General features: G+C 37.7%; 1 pseudogene; it reads left to right on the top strand.

Annotated features, from left to right (window-relative positions):
• The first annotated feature begins 5,288 nt into the window (after window positions 1–5,288).
• Window positions 5,289–6,521, top strand: LOC140177021 (uncharacterized mitochondrial protein AtMg00810-like; annotated as a pseudogene).
• The last annotated feature ends 95 nt before the right edge of the window (window positions 6,522–6,616 follow it).

Genomic DNA, 6,616 nt, shown 5'->3' with positions numbered 1-6,616 from the left:
GTTGAAGCCTCAACTGGTCACTCTGGTGCAACAAAACTGCCAGTATCACGGTCTTTCCCACGAAGACCCAAATCAATTTATCTCTAGTTTTCTACAAATTTGTGATACTGTGAAGACAAATGGAGTAAACCCATATGTGTACAAACTCATGCTCTTGTCGTTTTCTCTGAGGGATGGAGCAAAACTTTGGCTAGATTCTCAACCCAAGGAGAGTTTGGACACTTAAAACAAAGTGGTTACTGAGTTTCTCACTAAATTTTCCCACCAAAGAAGCTGACTAAGCTTAAGGTGGAGGCTCAGACCTTCAGGCAGAAGGATGGTGAGACTCTGTATGAAGCTTAGGAGAGATACAAGCTACTGATTAGGCAATGCCTTCCAGACATGTTCTCCAAATGGACTCAACTAGATATTTTTTATGAAGGCTTGGGTGAAATGTCCAAGATGTGCTTAGACAATTCTGCAGGAGGTTCATTGCACAAAAAGAAGACACCGGAGGAGACTATTGAGCTGATTGAATTGGTTGCAAGTAACCAAAATTTATACTCCTCTAACAGGAATCCTGTGAATTCTGAAACCCCTCAGAAGAGAGGCGTGTTGGAAATAGATGCTGTTAATGCTCTTCTTGCTCAGAACAAGCTGATGTCTCAGCAAATAAATCTACTTACTCAACAGATGGGTGGCATGCAAGTCTCAGCTATCAACACCCAAAATCTACCATAGGAAGTCTCCTATGACATGGCAGGTAATTTTGTACAAAATGATAATTATGATTATACTCAACCTTCTTTTGAACAGGTGAATTATGATTATACTCAACCTTCAAAAATCCCTTCGCAACAATCAATAAAATTTCTCCTGACATCAAACCTAAGTTTGGTGTTGGGAATGCATCATCTACCAAGGAGGAGGTTCCCAAAAAGAAGAAAGTACCCAGAGGATGGAGAAACAAAAAGATCCCTACTGAAGGTTTTTCCCTAGGAATGAAGGTGGTGTTGAACAGCAATCCAGCATGGGTTTATACAGTAATCAGAATCCTCTCTCTGGAGCATATTGAGCTACGTTATTGAGACACAGGAAAGAAGTTCAAAGTAAGGGGTGAAGAGCTAAGCCCCTATGATCCCCCTCCTTAGAGGAGCTGACCGTCAAGCTAGTGACGATAAAGAAGCGCATGTCAGGAGGCAACCCGATAATTTCGTATCCTTAGCTATTTCTATTTTTCATAGTAGTAGTTTCCTACTTGTTAGATTTATATTAAGTTCTTACTAATTTTCTGATCATGCAGCTATTTTATCACAGGAACCGAACACCTCAAGCTAAAAAAAAAAGAGAAAGAGCACACGACGTGCAATCGTCACTGACGTGAACGCGTCAACCATGTGTGCGTGAAAAACAATAATTGACAAAGAGTTGCGTAGAAATGGCACTGGACTCATGCTTGGCGCACAAACATGACCACGCGTACGCGTACCCCATGCGTGCATGTTGTTTGCACTTATCGCCATCCACGCGTACGCGTCATTGACGCGTACGCGTGACCTGCAAAATCGACGTAAAGGAGTGTTTGGGCAGAGAGTTGCACTGGCTTGGGGTAGAAAGTGTGCTAAAAGCACCAATTTGGGCACGCGGACGCGTGACTGACGCGTCCGAGTCAGTTGCACATATGGCCATCCACGTGAGCGCATGCATGACGTGAACACGTCGTTTGAAAATTTAACTCCCAAGCCATGCGAACAGAGAGTCGCGCGGGTGCTTGGCTGGCTTCGTGCGAATTGCACAAAAACTATGGCACGCAGACGCGTGCCTGATGCGAATGCGTCATTCAAGAAAATTTGCGACCTCGCGTACGCATGCAGCGTCACCTTCGCCGCACAACTACACTTGTTCGCCGCACAGTTTTCACTTTCTCCTCTCTCTCTCTCTCCCAATCCTAATTCTCTCTTGTCCTTTTATCTTTATATTCTTCTTTCCTCTCACTCTTTATTTTTATTTTCAGTCCTTCTTTGCTTGAGGACAAGCAAATCTTTAAGTTTGGTGTTGATGACGCTGCGCTTATGGGTTTTCTGACACAAAAGGGAGGCGAATCATCTTCACTGAAGAACACAACCTGAAGAATAAAGTGACCGCTAGGATAACAAGGTGGTTGAGTTCCTTTCATTTTTATTCCTCCCCTCTTTTTTCTATGTTATGTTCCGTCTTTCTGCTATTTTGCTTTGTTTTTTGCATGATCTTCTTTTAGTTAGAATCTTAGGACTAGTTTTTTTTATTTAATTGCTTTAATGCTGAAAAGTTTTTTCATGTACTACTCACTGAACTTGAATCTAAAAAGAAAAGAAAAAAAAGTGATATATTTCATGAGAAATTGAGTTAATTTTAAGAGTAGTCTTATTTACTTAAATGTGGTGGTATTTTCTGTGATTTTTGAATGCATGATATGAACAGTGCCTATTTGAATTTGAATCAAGGGGTGTTGATGTATAAGGAACAGGAATTTAGAGAATTATTATGACTTCTCTGAAATAAACAAAAAATTTAATCCTTGAAGCAAACGAAACAAAAAAAAAGAAAAAAATAGATAATAATTAATAAATAAAAGCAAGGTCCAAGGCTCTAAGCATCAATGACTAGGGAGGTCAGACATGATTAAAAGCTCAAAGAGTTGTTTTCCTAGTCATATGCTTGTGGTGCGATTGTGTCAAGTAATCCTTGAGATAGAACACTTAGAGTCGAGACCAAGTGCGTTTAACAGAGTATGCCAAAGGCTTTGAGCACCACTGTCTGGGAGTAACTGAAAGAAAAATTAGGACTCAAAGAGAGTCCCCTAGTTAAGTGCTTGTGGTGTTTCTGTGTCAAGTAATCCTTGAGACAAAAAATTTAAAGTCACGGCTAGGCTCAAGGTGCAAAGCACCAAAGAAAAATAAATTAAAGTAAATTTTGCTGTGTTCAAGGATTAAACTGAAATATAAAGATCAGAGAATTCATAATATTATCCGGATTCTAATTCCGAATGACATTAACATTCTTCTGATTCAAAGGAGAGTGAGATGCCAAACCTATTCAGGATTGCAGTTGTAAACCCCACTATAAGAAGAGACACGAGCTTAATGAAACTCTCATTCTCGTGCAAATTCACATCATAAGCTTATATTAGTTTTGGTTGCTTGAGGATAAGCAACAGTTTAAGTTTGGTGTTGTGATGCGTGAGCATCTTGTCCATCTTTTCCTAGTGAAATTGCAATTAAATTGCTGAGTTTAATTAAGAACTAATTATATTTTAGCCACTATGGATGCTATTTGGAGTTTTGTGCAATACTGTTTATTCTAGGTAGCATTCGGCTAGATTTGATGGAGTTTCAGCAGCACAAGAATCAAAGGAGATGGCTGCGAGGAGCGACGCACATGCGTGCCTGACGCGTGCGCATGATCTGGAAGTATCCATGGCGACGCGTACGTGTGACTGACGCGTATGCGTGATTTGAAGATTTGCTCAGCGACGCGTTCGCGTGACTGACGCGTCCGCGTGACTTGCGAAGGAGACCAACGACGCGTACGCATGACTGACGTGTACGCGTGACGTGCGTGATCTGCAGAATTTACAGAAGTTGCTGACGTGGATTTTGGGCTGCCTTTTTGAACCAGTTTCCAGCCCAAAAAACACATATTAGAAGCTGCAGAATGGACAAATTAAGTGGTCCCTACCCATCAGCGAAAGACTTGTTAATTAATTCAAATCTAATTTTTAGGAAAAGATATTATTTTTAGATAATTAGATTTTAAATTTATTAGGATTAGTTATAAATAGGAACTCGGTACATTTAACATAGTATATTTTTTACCAAAACCCTTATTTTTCCTCTCTGAACCATGAGCAACTAATCCTTCATTGTTAAGGTTAGGAGCTCTGTCTATTTTCATGGATTGATTCGTTTGATCTTTTTAATTTAATGCATGTCTTGATTTATATTTCAATAATTATTTTCGTTCTCTATTTTATGAATATGGGTGGAACGGAAGTATGACCCATGTTCTAATTGAGTTCTTGTAAAACTTGGAAAAGCTCTTTACTTGAACAACAACTTGAAAACATATTATACTGAATTTCTAATTGTTTGTATTTAACGGGATACGTGACATATAATCCCCTTATTTGTGGATAATTAGGATTCTTTTGGCATATAAACTAGAAATTGATCATCACCCTCTAATTGGAATTAATTGACCAAGGAATTGGTAATTAATGAATTTTAGAGGAGACTAGGAAGGTTTAAGGAATTAGGGTTTAGTCACATATAGTTTGCTATGAAATTAAATCTTGCATGATTAAATTAATTAGTAATAAAAGTTAATCCGAAAAAATAGATAACTCTGAAACTTTAACTGTTCTCTCAAATATTTTATTCCTAACTCATTGCTGCTTGCTTTCTGAAATTCTTAAAAGTACTATTTAATGCTCTTTGAATATCTCAAAACTATTTTCTGCTTGCCTAACTAATCCTATCAAATGCTATTATTGCTTGATCCATCTATCCTCGTGGGATCGACCCTTACTCACGTAAGGTATTACTTGGGACGACCCAGTGCACTTGCCGGTTAGTTTGTGGGTTGTAAAATACCGCACCAGTTATCAGGAGAATACTAAAGGCTACAAATTCTACAATCCCATCAATAATAAAGTAATTGTAAGCAAAGATGTTGAGTTTGAAGAAAATACAAAGTGGGACTGGAGTACACAAAATGAAGCCACTTATGATTTTCTGCCTTACTTTTAGGAAAAAGAAGCCCCGATGCAAGAAGTGCAACGCAAAATCGATCCTTCAACACCAACATTAACCCCACTAGCTTCATCATCGTCATCTCCATCCTCTAGTTCAAGCAAATACCCTCACAGATATCGAAGTCTCCCTGATTTTTATAAGCAAACAGAAATGCTAGAGGATGGAAATTTACTGTGTTTACTCTCTAATGATGAGCCTTTAAGTTTTAAAGAACCTGTCAAAGATGAGAAATGGATACAAGCTATGGAGGAAGAAATTCAAGCAATTGAGAAGAACAACACTTGGAAACTTGCATCACTTCCAAGTAGTCATCAGGCTATTGGAGTCAAATGGGTTTACAAAGTTAAGAGAAATTCTAAAAGTGATGTAGAATGGTATAAGGCAAGACTCGTTGCAAAAGGGTATAAGTAGAAGCAAGGAGTAGATTATGATGAGGTGTTTGCTCTAGTTGCTCGCTTGGAAACAATAAGGCTATTGTTGTCACTTGCATCACAGAATAACTGGAAAATCCACCAAATGGATGTGAAGTCTACTTTTCTGAACGGTAATCTTCTGGAAGAAGTTTATATTGAACAACCATTAGATTTTGTTGTTAAGGATTGTGAAGATAATGTGTTAAGGCTTAAAAAAGCCTTGTATGGACTGAAACAAGCTCCAAGAGCTTGGAATGATCTTCTTGATACGTATTTTCAAAATAATGGTTTCACTAGGTGCATTCATGAATATGCACTCTATGTGAAAGAGGAAAGAGGAAATTTGTTATTTGTTTGTATCTATGTGGATGATCTTATATTCACTGGAAACAATCAAATAATGTTTAAGAAAGTAATGGCTCAAGAATTTGAGATGAGTGATATGGGACTAATATCTTATTATCTAGGAATTGAAGTGAAACAAATGGAGGATGGAATTTTCATCTCACAAGAGGCTTATGCAAGAGTGCTATTGAAGAAACTTAACTGCTAGACTGCAATTCTACCAATACACCTATGGAGTGTGGAGTCAAACTTTCCAAAGAGGAAGAAGGTGTAAGAAAAATTGATCAAACATTATTCAGAAGTCTCGTGAGGAGTTTAAGGTATTTGACCTGTACCAGACCTGACATTTTATTTTCAGTTGGGTTAGTTAGTCGTTACATGGAGAATCCAACAGAAACCCATATGAAGGCAGCCAAGAGAATTCTTCGCTATCTTAGAGGCACTCTTGAATATGGCGTGTTTTATTCAATTTCAGATGAATTCAAATTAATGGGCTATTGTGATAGTGATTATGCTGGGATATTGACGACAGGAAGAGTACTATTGGATTTGTTTTCTTTCTAGGAAATAATGTAATTTCTTGGTGTTCAAAAAAATAACCTATAGTTACTCTTTCAACTTGTGAAGCTGAATATATTGCTACCACTATCTATGCATGTCATGCAATTTGGCTGAAGATACTAATAAAGGAACTTCATTTTGAGCAAGCTGAATCCACCAAGATCATGATGGACAATAAATCAGCGATTGCCCTAGCAAAGAATCCAGTGTTTCATGACAGAAGCAAGCACATAGAAACAAAGTATCATTTCATTCGACAATGTATTGAGAACATGCATGTGGAGGTGAGTATGTGAAATCACTTGATCAAATTATTGACATTTTCACAAAACCTCTGAACTATGATGCTTTTCCAAAGTCAAGGATTATGATTGGAGTTGAAAAATTATCAAGTTTAAGGGAGAATGTTAAAAATAAACTTGATGGTTAGAATTTAAGAATGAATAGAAACCACAGTTTGAATAAGTTGTCTATATTTAGTTTTAATTTAAACCATTTGTTTATTAGGATGTATTAAGTTTAGAC

The sequence above is a fragment of the Arachis hypogaea genome, chromosome 2 (assembly GCF_003086295.3).
Source record: "Arachis hypogaea cultivar Tifrunner chromosome 2, arahy.Tifrunner.gnm2.J5K5, whole genome shotgun sequence".
Classification (NCBI taxonomy): Eukaryota; Viridiplantae; Streptophyta; class Magnoliopsida; order Fabales; family Fabaceae; genus Arachis; species Arachis hypogaea.
Note: the sequence above shows the minus strand (reverse complement) of the source record. Positions and strands in the feature narration are given on the sequence as shown.